Source organism: Ciconia boyciana, chromosome 2, assembly GCF_034638445.1.
Source record: "Ciconia boyciana chromosome 2, ASM3463844v1, whole genome shotgun sequence".
NCBI lineage: Eukaryota > Metazoa > Chordata > Aves > Ciconiiformes > Ciconiidae > Ciconia > Ciconia boyciana.
Window position 1 is genome coordinate 111,510,855 of NC_132935.1, and position 12,740 is coordinate 111,523,594.

General features: G+C 45.2%; 1 long non-coding RNA gene across 4 annotated transcripts in view; it reads right to left on the reverse strand.

Annotated features, from left to right (window-relative positions):
- Positions 1-905: 905 nt before the first annotated feature.
- The window catches only part of LOC140648105 (uncharacterized), a 287,285-nt gene continuing 275,450 nt past the window's right edge, over positions 906-12,740 (reverse strand). For all 4 annotated transcript variants that reach the window (XR_012041114.1, XR_012041112.1, XR_012041113.1 and 1 more), the window contains 3 exons: positions 9,849-9,974; positions 3,911-4,088; positions 906-3,224 (listed from right to left, as the gene is read on the reverse strand). This is a non-coding gene — a long non-coding RNA (uncharacterized lncRNA). The remainder of the gene's footprint in view (positions 3,225-3,910; positions 4,089-9,848; positions 9,975-12,740) is intronic.

Consider the following 12,740-nt stretch of genomic DNA (forward strand, 5'->3'; position numbering starts at 1 on the left):
GACGGTATGATAGATTTCATTAAAAGTTCACAGCCTGACAAAATGTGTTTGAATCAAACGCAAAGGAAAACACTGGGTTTAGTAGAGTTGAAGCCTACGGGCTGGTGTGCCAGGAGGGAGAGGGGGACCCCATGCCTCAAAGCAAGCCTGCCGGGGGCAGGGGAAGCATTTTGGGCTGTGTGGATGAGGAACATGGGGAGCAAGGTCTGCCTCTTCCCCCAGCTCCTCTCGTAGAGGCAAAGGGCTTATGGCTGCCATGCTTGCGCCACAGCTGGGTCCTCTGCAACGTGATGCCAACGTGCGACACAAGCAGACATTGAGCAGGGTAACAGGGCTTGGGCTTCCCTGAAGCTGTAAGGCCAAAACTAGCAGATTACTGGGAGCTCTCTGGGTGCAGAGTAAAAGAAAGAAGGGAGGGAGCTCAAAATACATTTGCTTTTCTGGATGGGAAAACAGTGACGCCCTTTGATTCCTGTTTTGACTCATTTAAGCCTGTAACTGCAAAAAGGCAGTCCAGTAAGTAACACAGCTTGCAGGAATATGCAGCTGCTAAAGTTTTCCCTCACTCTCCTCACTACTAATTTTGCCCATGTTGTTCCTCATTTACCCTGTTGCAAATGAGAGAGAGTCCAGTCTCCAGGTCCTCTCGTACGATCATGAATCAAATGCATCAACAATAAAGTTCAATCATCAGAGCTGTGCTATGATCTTTGCTTCACCCTGCACTTTTCCTACCAAAATTAAAATAACCCACTATGTCATCTTTTCACGGGACATGAAATGTGATTTTATAGGCATTGCAAAGTCACACCAAGGCATATTGTGAAGAGCAGAGGAGTACACACTATTTCTTATAGCCTAACAAAGGATCCTTTATTTCATAATGAACTATTACAGCACAGTACAAAGATTTGCTTTGTTCAGTGACTAGAAATTGTTTGCAGATTTTTCTAGCCACCGGGAGTTGACAGTTCACTTAGGAAGTCAATTCTTAAAGCGAGAGTGCCTACATGCCTGCTTGGCTCTCAGCGTGCTTCAAGCCCCAAGCTGCACAGGGTCTGGTCCATCTCTCTTTTTCAGTAGACTGAAACAGTGAAACATTTCTGGATATATTTCTCAGTGGAGGAAGCAGATCCACCGTTTCAGCTGTTGCCCCTCATTCCCTTCAGGAAAGCGTCAAGCATCTTAGCCAAACTGCTGAAAGCAGGGGACAAGGGGATGCACCTTGGAGCAAATTCATACAGGCTGGTCACCTTGGCATGAGGTAAACACACTGCTCGGGTGACACAGAGTGCTGAGCTGAGTGGGGTTGGCTCTTGGCTCTCTGCAGCCAAAACCCCCCATATTCTGGTATAGATGATATAAAAAAAGGTGTACAATGACTGGGGTGATGCACTGCAGTCGGCCAGCAGCCTGGGGAGGCCTTTCCACCTGAGCAGAGCTAGGCACTGTCGGGAGAGAGCTGTGATTTTCTCCCCTCCTAATCCCTTCCTCTGTTTCTATTAATAGGCATTGGTACCAATCCAGCCATGGGCGCAGGCACGCGGGGTCCCCAGGGATCCCACCTCATGCACTTGCACCTCCGGCAAGGGAGGCGATTATCTGGGACAGCTTGTTTCGATCATACAGGGCAGGTCAGATTGTGCCGCTTGGCTCGAACACACAAATCCCACAGCCAGGGTGTTAATGAATGAGGAGCAAAGACGTTATTTTCCGGAGAGGGATGGTGGCCAGAGGGAGGGAACAAGAACCGGTATTCACTCAACTGTACCTTGATACCTGTGATGGGCAGCCACCCCACCCTGGGGGTAATGCAATTACCAGGCTGTTTTCTCATCATGCACCTTTAACCATTTTGTTTGTCCCAGTGAGCTTCTTGTGAAGGTGAAGGAGCAGGAGCGTGCTTGGCCCTTTAACTCCAAGTGAGGGCACTTAATGAACATACCTCTCCTTACCTCCCAGCTGTCTTTCCCAGAAATATCCAAGCACAGAGCAAGGAGCTGCCTTGATACCAAGTCCTTTGGCAGGTTTAAAGGCACTGGAACCCCAGTTCTGCCTAGCAGCTAGAGAATGGGGATCTCTGAAAAGTTCCAGCACAAAATTGTCCATCAGTGTGCTGCTGAGGCTGAGGAACCCAAGTCCTGAGTTCAAAAGAGGTCCTAAATTCCCACATCAGCTTCTGAGGACTTCCCCTCCTTAGGTCTTTCCAAAGTACCTCATGTGCATATGCAAACACATACATATACACACATGGGGTTTTTTTTTCGTTTCTTTTTCTGTTTTTAAGCAAATTAACTCACTGTTATGATTTTTCTGGGAGGGAAACTAAAGGCCCCTAAAGCATCAGCCCCTCTCTGTCAGTCAATGACCTACAGCAGGGAGTTGGAAATTTGGCACTTGGCCCATGCATTAGCTTCAGATTAGCACTGAGGGGAACCAGTTGCAGTAGATGTGAAAAGCCTCATCTCTCTTCTGCACCCTGCTTTGTACTGCTGGGCTCTGCTGTAATTTCTGCATGTGCCACCTCTGGCGAATGCAAGGACAGTATCAGTAAACGGGCTTGTCGTGTACTGGGACACAGTGGCAAGAAACTTGCCAAAGGCATTGCCCCATGACATCACTTGAGCTTTTGTTTGTCTCTCAATGGTGAGAAAGGAAAAGAAAAAAGTGGGGGGGAGGAATCTGACTTGGAGCAGCTCCCTCTAACCATTTATTTACCTTGTGTGCATGCTTCATGCTCTTACTCATGGGTTATAATCATGGGTGCACATAAGGTCTTGAGAGTCCTTAGCAGTAATCCCTCAACAGAGGAGCTGGCTCATAGCATGCTCAAAGCATTTTTGCTTCATTACTTTTCTCATCAGATAACAACATACAGTAACATCATTGGTGCGTCTGGCAACTGCTGCACTTCCTTTCCTCGCGTGTCCCTGACGCACACGTAGCATGGGAAAATGCTCCTCTGTTTCAACACACAGCTCAGTGCTAGGCCAGGCAGAGGACATGGGCAGAGCTGAGCCATCAGGAGCTACAGCACAGGGCGCAGACAGCCAACATCCCACTGGAAGACGCCCAAGTGTCTGTGGCACTTGGAAGTGCTCTAGACTCACAGCTCTGCCATCGATGATGAATGTCCTTTGCTCCAGACCTGCCTAGGGGTGTGAGCACTCAGCAGCATCCCAGTGCTCTGCAGGGATGTGAAGATAGGCCCACTGTATTGAAGTCTGGAAAGGAGAGGTGGGAAGGAAAGAGAGGTCAGGAGTGGAGAAGTAACTGGTCATGCAGCGAGTTCCAGTGGTGTCAGGAAGGCAGTAACTCTTGCCTGCAAACAGAAAAGCAGAGGTACCTGCTCTGATTCAAAACAAAAATAGCCTTGGCACCAGGGTGACATCCCACGGTGACTTTTACAGGCATTTTTCTTAGGCCATTTCCTCTCCAGCATTGCACTCCTTGCCTCCTGTCGCACAGTGAAATAAGCTCCGGCTGAGCCAATTTACCCCACTCCACTGTGGTTACTCGGCGTTTGCTGGCGATGCCCTCACCACAGCTTGGCCCGTTGGTCCCAGATCAAATCATTGGGTTTGGACACCAGATAAAGTATGAGCTTCATCTAACTTTACAGACCTACACTTAGTCTCTTCATTGCAGCTCCTTTTGAAAGCAAAGAAGAAAAATGGGCAAGATTCGCCTGACCTGTTTTAGACACTGACCTGGGGAGGGGATGACTCATAGCTTTGCCTATATTTCCCCATATTCTCCTCCATAAAGGGAGCCTAGCGTGACTAGCTCAGATGGAGACATCTATGTTTAGTCAGATGAATCCCACCCAAAGTGACTGCAGCTGCTGGAGGAACATGAGCTTTCTTATAATCGCTTCCCTTCCCCATAGTTTTGGGGCAGAGAGAATTACTTGAGCTGATGAGTCCTTGAAGGTTTCCTCGAAAATTGCATGAAATCTGCTCGGAAGGATGTGTGTCTGCTTGCATCAGGTCTAAACACGGTTCAGTGGGCTGTGGAGGTCCCAGGCAATAGGGCATTCAGAGGGCAACACAATACTGGCGTTATCACGCTCTCTCCTAGCAGCCAGCCTGAAAATGGGAAAAGCAAAGACAGTAACAGAAGGAGCATCCAAGACATCTCCTGGGTTCGGACAGCTACTAAGTTGGCCACATCCCAAGAGAAACAACTTCCACACTGTCCCCTGGCTCCTACCCTTACCTCCGCCTTCCTCCTTTCCCTCTGTTTTCTTCAGTCATTTCCCTCCTGAATAGAAACTTTTGGGAGGCTTATTTCCTTGCACCTGTTTCAGCTGTGATGTAACTGCGGTAATAACTCAACCACTGTTGGATGGAAGGTTACAGTTATTTCTTGTTTTTGTTGTTTTTTTTTTTTTTTATTGTGTTATGGTTATATTTAGAGATGGGCCCAGATCAGAGCTGCACAAGAGGAGCACTCCCACGGTTTGGGAAGATCTGGAGCGGGAGTCAGACCTCTTCATCTCAGCTGGCCTTCCTCTAGCTAAAGCGTGGATCCAAAACCCAAGGTCCTAAGCTGGGAAGTTCAAATAGGAGTTGTAGTGCAAACACAGTTGTAGTTGTAGTGTAGACACCTCTGTGGGTGAGGCCAGTCTGTGGTTGTGGTGGGACAAAGCATTGTGCAAGGACGTAAATTCTGCCATAGCATGGAATATCTTTCTGCACTCCTTGATGGGAAAGAAAGTCATTAAGGAAGGTTGGGAAAGCCAGCTGTTGCCTTGCCTTCCAGAAGTAGTAAATGACACAACACAGAGATCAAAGTTAATGGCAATAATGTAGGACTCTGTCCCAGGAATACTGTCTATATGGCCTCAATCCCTCTCTGCATATTTTAAGATCTCATGTCTTTTAGTCACGGAGAAAAACACATTTTTGGACCTGTTGTTTGGCGTGATTAGATGCTTTTCTCCAAGTGATGTTTTGACCTTCCAGCTCTCGGGGTTGAAGATGAGCCTGTTATGACCAACAGATAGGAGCTAGACTAAGGCAGCACAGTCCTCCAAAAGTGAAGCTGCTCTGTGCCACAGGTAAAGACCAGAAGAGACCAAACCAGGGAACTGGCTTGTGCAATATGCCCAAGAGATTTTGGCAGATGATTCAGAGGCCATGCTGCATGGCAATGCAGGCCTCCCCCAAGCTCAGCAAATCCTCAAGAAGGTGGCAATCACAGGCAGGATCACAGGCAGGTCCCAAGGGGAGGGAGATGTACTGCACCAGGTCACACCTTCCAAAGCATTTTCCCCATCAATTTCCAATGCTTCGGAAGAAGGTAAAGAAAAGCCAGCAACACCCTACAACACACTGCCTGTTTTGTACTGGAGAAGAAAGATCTCTGGCCTGTTGTGGCTCAAAACCCTACAGCTGAAGGTTGGGGGCTGTCACTGTCTCAGTGCAGAGCCGCAGCAATGAGCAAATTGAAGGCAATGCAGACGATTCATTTTTTTTCCACCACTGTGACAGAAAGGGACAGAAATGAGAATTCAGAGTTGAAAATTGTGATCAAACTTTACAAACTCATGGTGTAGAGTTTCTCTCCTAAGGTGGTCTCAGGCATGTCTGTTAAGGTAACCTCCCTGAGGTGATTTTACCATCTCCTGCCTGGTCAGTATTACCCACTGTTAGGAAGCAAGGTCTCATGTCACAATTGAATTACAGTCTCTTCAGGGTCCCCTCACTGCAATGCTGTGATCCAGTGTCACAAAGACATACCAAACCTTGCCTTAGAAAAGCTGACTGGACTGCACACTTTAATCCTTACTTGACAAAAAGGCTTTTATTTTCCCAGCCACCAGATGATGTCAGTGGTCCTCCCTGGTGTTTCCATGTTCTCGCTAAGATGTGGACACCTGGTGAGACCACCACCTGCTGCTGCAGCCCAGAGATGCCCCTACCGATGCTTCTGCCATCCCGTAGTCCCATTATTTACATCTAGGTTCCCAGAGTCAGCTGAGCCCTCTTAGCCGCGTTGAACCAGCAGCTATTGTGGAGGTAGTTACCACAACGACCCCATAATCCTGTTTTCCAAGGCAGAGTCTCCTGTCCTGTAGGTACTGCCTGAACTCTTTGTTCCCAGATGTATTACTTTTCATTTAGCTAAATTAAAACACATTTTCTTGGATTGTGACCGTTCAGCCAGGCAATTACGATCCCTCTGTAACAGTAAACTATCCTCGCCATTATTTACTGGGCTGCAGGTGGACAGACTGAAACACTAGCTCTGCACGGGCTGCCCCCATTCAGCTCAATGGACTGTTGATGCTGTACAATAATGACAACTATTTCAGTGCCTGGGGAAAAGACTATTTCATAGCTGACTCTTTCAGCTGAAATATTCAGCTCTTCTGAGATTTGGGAGCACATTTGGGATCGCTGAAGGAGTAGCATCTTTTTCTCCACAGCCTGTCTCATCGCTGCATGATAAAAACCTCTCCCTGCCTCCCCCTCTCCATTTCCTCTGTATGTGGAAAATCACAGATAAGAAAGAGAGAGAGAAGGAAAACAGATTTACTTCATTAGTTTATGCTCCAAGTCATGCAATGACAGAGCCGTTGAACTGACATCAACCTCTTCTCTGTCCGCCCCGCCACAGCTGCATCCTACCCTGAGCCATGTAATGTGGCCAAATGGGGAAATTGAGGCACAGGAAAAATGAAAAATCAAACTGTCACCTTCCATGCTAATACACATGAACTGCTGTGGTGAGATTTCCTTTAGCAGTATAACATCTCCTGGTACAATATAGGCAGGCAGAGGCCTAGAAGACCTCCACATGCCAATTGTAATGCCCTAAAGCAATTACAGACAAATTATGTACATTCATTGGATACTTTTTTTGCCTGCTCTCTATATCCACAGCATATCCACTGTGACAATGGGATAAATACTCTTCCCATGCAGCTCCAGTAAGGTCAGTAGACTTATCCTAGGAATGAGTTTGACTTCATTTGGGGCAGAGCTACCCTGCAAAACTGTTAGTGCTAACAACTCCGGCTCAAGCATGCAGGCGCACCAGCTCCTTCACCCTCCCTGTGCTGCGTGGCCTGAAGGCAATGCAGGCTGCTGAAGAGATGACATGGCTTTTCAGATCTTCTCCTGCATTATGGCATGGAGGAGCTGTACAAATCAGGACAATAAAACAAACCTAAGTGATCTGCCAAAGGTCAGATCCCATTCCTATTCCTGGGGAAGGATGAGACACCGGGTCAGGGAACTCGCCCTCTGTGACAGCACGTTAAGCAATTTTCCAGGAAAATCGCTCTGCTATGACCACATCTAAACCATAGCATTAGTAAGAAACATGTAGCCTTATAGAACGGGCTTTAAAAACAGACCACACTGCATTTGCTCAGCTACAGAGATGCATCATAAACATGGTGTGTGTGGCTTACCACCTAGTCTCTTATCCCTCCGTTTATTGAATCAGAGGGTGGTGTCGTCATAGCACATGCTGCAAAGGCCACCAGGCCACACACACGTACCTTTCTTGTGCACGTTGCCTAAATCCCATTGATCAATGACTTCCTGCACAGTTACTGGAATGCTGTGGGAAGAGGCACATAAAATTCCCTGCTCTCATTTAGCCCTCCTGTCAAAGCTAGAGAAGTCCTGGCCCAGCTTCAGCTACAAAAACATATGAAATATATCAGCTGAGGCTGAACAGAATAGAAACCGATCGCCAGTCCGGATATTGCTGCTATTTCGTTGAGAAGGTTTACTTCCGAAGCCTATGCGGATGATTCATTCAAGAGCCCAGGTGCTCAGGCAATCGCCAGGTACTATGGTAAAGGGGGCCAAAGCCAGGCTAAAGGTAAATCACTATAAATCCACTATCTATAGGCATAACTTGCCAATGGTTAAAACACCACAAGAACGACAAAAAGCACAATTCATTTTCTAGCTTTTGTACTTTTGTCTTCTTTTCACGCCTTCATCTTGGGCACTCGTGATAAAGTAACCAGAGAGCTGCACAAAGAGTGGAAGCCCTGTCTTGCAAAGGACTTCCAGATTTAGATATCTGGCTTCATTTCAAACAAGAATGCAAAGCAAAAACATTCACATGCTTCTAATGGGGGCCTGATTAAAAACAAAAAAACAGTGGAGTGACTAATAGTTATTGATTGCCCCAGCTCTATGGGACTCGACTTGAAAGACTTTAAAGCAATCCAAGTGCAAGAAGTTAGGTGGTTAATGCCTGCAGAAAAATCAGATTCTTTATAACACAGAAACCTGACCGCACAAAATGGAGACACGAAAAACCATTACTCACAAAAAAATGCAGCCCTCGCTAGAAACACACAATTTTGAGAGATGGCTGGTGAAACTTTCACAGAATCAGACTCCACAAGAAACATACAGTTTCTTGTTTCCCTTTCTAGACTGTTTTAAAGTTGTGTTTTCCTACTCACATTGAGCATTGTTTGCAAGGAAACAACTGCAGGGAACTGCTAACTAGTAAAAGAAAAAATCAACAACAATTTCAGTTGTGATTGTAAAATACGAATAATGATAGTAATGCCTACGCAGATCTAAAAATCAGTAAAATACTTGGTTATGTTGTCTTTAAACAAAACATGATTGTATTTTTTCTTTCACTTATAATTCATGCAATTAAGTTATAGTCTTATTTGGCTAGAAATATTTGTTAAAAGATAAATGCAAGGCAAAATCTTATTCTACAGCTGGATTAGTTTAATCGTATGTATTGCAGCATCACATGCATCACCATGCTAGGAAGAAGCCTAGTCTGAAACCCCAAGTCTGTAGGGCTGGATTTTTTTTTGTTAAAATGTTGAAAGGTGGTGCTCACTGGGACTTTCATAACAGCTTAGAAGCTCGATGTACAAAGCTATTCATTCAGAAATACACTTTATTAAACCACTTAGCTGTTGCCAGCGAGCACCAAAGCTGTTTAGGTTCTTCAGGTAGGTCAAAAAAACAGGAGAAAAGCTTCAAAAAGTTCATCTGTGGTTTTTACTTTTTTGTATAATCTAAGTATTGTAACTATTTGTGTCAAAGGTATCATCTGCATGTAGAAGTGTGCAGGAATGCCAGCATGGGGATGAAGAAGAAAAGTACTCAAGCAATAGTGACAGAGATTTCTGGTTCTTTGAGCATGACACTAAAGATGGTGGAAAACACTGGGGCTATGTTGTCTGGTATGAAGCTGATGGTATTTGTGTTGTCAAACACACATTGCAGCAGGAAGACCAGGTTGGGTGCCTTGCATCTCAGACCAAGGTGCTTGGATCTTCCTGGTCATATTTTCTGGATGATTTTAAATTAGCAACTCAAGGCAAGTAGAGAGGAATCTCAAATTTGGCATAACAAAAATGAATCAAGCTGATCTGATAAAGAACTTAAAGAATGAACAATTTTTTTCAGATGCTTACATATTAATTCTGGGAGTTGGGGTAACTGGTGAGGGGAAATGAGATTTAAAAAATGCCATTAGCCTGGCTGAAAAACCTCCAACACCAGGATGCTGTAATTTCATCAGGAATGGAAGAAGCAATAAGATAAATGTGTTCTGGGTGCCATTGCCTTCCAGGGACTCAGTGAGAGCAGAGAATCTTGAATTTGGGTGACTGGTCTCATAGAGAAAAACCAAGAGGAAATATGGGGAGCTCTCAGGATCACTTGGCTGAGGAAAAGAAAAGGCTGATTTATTCCTTCAGCAGTTGTCTTTTACACAGGAAAGAAAAAAAGTGTGTTGGTTGTTATAGGTGATTTGAGTTTGAGAAAAATATTTTTGAGGTCCCATTGATACAGTGGTGAAACAGTCTAGAGTTTCTGAAACTAGCAGATAATACTTACACAGCAATTGCACACAGAAGGAGATGACTTTACTATGGACTTCATTAAGGCAGATAACAGCTGATTGATTCCTGAGCTGGAAGTGGCTGGTTGCGTTGAGACCATTAATTGTGGCGTGATTACATTCTGTATGGGCAAAGAGAGGAGATTTGCAACTAGTGATTAATATACTCAACTGTTGTATCAAAGAGGTTTCACAAAGTTTCTGAAAACTACAAGCCAAATTAGGATGCAAAATCTAAATAGAAGAAATTGGAATGAAAACTGCACAGGCATAATAAAAATAAAAGAGAAATAGTTAGTCAATCCCCCTCTGTCCACAATCAAGCTTGGAGCTTAAGGTAAAAACTTATCCAAATTCAGCAGCAACTGGAAATTACTAACTAAATAGGTAACAAAGGAGGAAAAAGTAAAGAATATTGATGACATTGTGAAATATAGAAATGCAGTGAGGGAAGCTGTGGGCCTTGATGGAAACAGTCCTTCAATGGCGAACGTATTTTAAGTTCCCCATATTTAGAAAGAACAAGTTTAAAAAAATATATTAAGAACAAAATATAATCCTAGCAATGATAGACAGAAATTGCAAAACTGGAAACATTGATGCAGAAAAGGCTGAAATAGTTACTTATTATTTCTGTATTGGAAAGGAGCGGCAGGGAATTTATTTTATACGAGAAGGCAAATTATATTCCAGTCCATTAGGAAACAGATAACTTAAATTCAGCAGCATCTTCTTCTGCCTGAGAGCTGTGCCAAAGGGGTCTCCAGAGGCATCCTGCAAAGAGCTCTGCTTCGGAAATACCAGTCTGTAATACACGGTTGGGCTGTAGGTAAGAGGAAGACCCCTGAGGCGATATCCCTCTGCCCCGGACTGGGAGCAGGAGGTGGGATGGGGGCGAAGGGGGGGCAGAGGAGAGGCAGGGCACTGCAGCCTTGCTCACTGGCCCTGGAGTGCTGGCCATGGCTGCAAGCCATGACTGCCAAAGGAGTGTTAAAAACCTGCCAAAAAGCTACACAATAAATGACAAAACTGCATCTGAGTGAGAGACTGAGTGGGAATTGATCGTCCCCTGTACTCAGCACTGGTGAGGCCGCACCTCGAATACTGTGTTCAGTTTTGGGCCCCTCACTACAAAAAAGACATTAAGGTGCTGGAGTGCGTCCAAAGAAGAGCAATGAAGCTGGTGCAGGGTCTAGAGAGCAAGTCCTATGAGGAGCGGCTGAGGGAACTGGGGTTGTTTAGCCTGAGGCAAAAGGAAGCTCAGGGGAGACCTTATGGCTCTCTACATCTACCTGAAAGGAGGCTGTAGAGAGGTGGGGGTCGGTCTCTTCTCCCAGGTAACAAGTGATAGGACGAGAGGAAATGGCCTCAAGTTGCACCAGGGGAGGTTTAGATTGGCTATTAGGAAAAATTTCTTCACTGAAAGGGTTATCAAGCATTGGCACAGGCTGCCCAGGGCAGTGGTTGAGTCACCATCCCTGGAGGTATTTAAAAGATGTTTGGATGTGGTGCTTAGGGACATGGTTTAGTGGTGGGCTTGGCAGTGCTAGGTTAATGGTTGGACCTGATGATCTTAAAGGTCTTTTCCAAACTAAATGATTCTATGATTCTATGACTTTCAGAGAGGAGTTTATTCCTGTCATCACAAAGAAGATTCAGAGGTGCCTTGATTTCTGCATGAAGGACAGAAACGGTCCCTACTAAACCTTTCTCCCTCTAGCAGAGAAAGCCATCACACCAGTTCAAGGAGGAGAACTCAAACCAGATCAAATGAGAGAGCTGGCACCAAGTGTTAAGAATGAAGGCGAATAAATTACTTAGAGAGGTCGTGGATGGCTCTGTTTCTTGATGTTTTCATTGGCTTCGGCCAGGAGAGATTTCACACCATCAACTGCACTCATCCAAGTCACTCAGCCAGTCTCTAGCCTCTCCCCGGTCCATGGAGAAAGATAAAAACTCCTGCATGGGATAATTCAGTGTACCTAAATTAAGCGTCTGCTTTGAATTGCCCTCTGGAGGGGCCCATCTCTCTCTCTCTCTCCACACCATGATTACTGAGGGATCCCAGGGAGACCAGGTGTGTGCCAGGTAAGCGATTGGGTAGCACGAAAGTCTTGCCTACCCTCTACAGACAAATCAGTGCAACAGGCTCCCTCTTAAGGTCAGGATTCAGGCACTGGTGCAAATGATGCATGTGGCCATTTCTGCAGATCCAGCAATGACCTATAAAATTCAGACCCTGAATAGAGCACTTGCAAACAGGACACAGAAAAGCACAGGTTTGAATCCATTTATGAAGTATTTGTTCAGTATTACAGACAGGCAACTAACTGACTTCCACAGTTTGCTTCCAGCTCACAAATGGCTCATATCACAGAGAAAGTGAAAAGTCATAAAGCAATCAGTACCCACAGAAAATAGGTAAACCCAGTCTTTTAAGCACTGTAGCAGGAAGAATTTTTGCACCAAAAATCTTGAGTTGGACAGAGCAAGGTCTAATTGCATTTATTTATATCCAGGTGAGAAAATCTGGACTATGGATTTGTCTGTGTTTTGTTTTGCTTTTAGAAGTGATGTGAAAAGACACTTTTTTGCTCTTATTAGCTCTCTACCAGGAGTGGTAATTTTTCTCCATCCCTGCAAACACCTATATTTCTTCCTTTACAGAGTGTTTGCCAGATGCCTTTTAATTTATTCCATCTGGCTCCTGTTAAAGTGCCATTTATCAGCTGACTTCTTCAAAACTGCTTACTAGGGATGGGTTGCAACCCATCACTGAAGCTGGTGAAGAAGTCACAAGCATGCAGCTTTCCAGCTACTGGCTGCCCAGATAAAACCTGAAAACCTCAGCGAGCCCATGTGCAGTATGAGCCACACCAAGGAGCTTG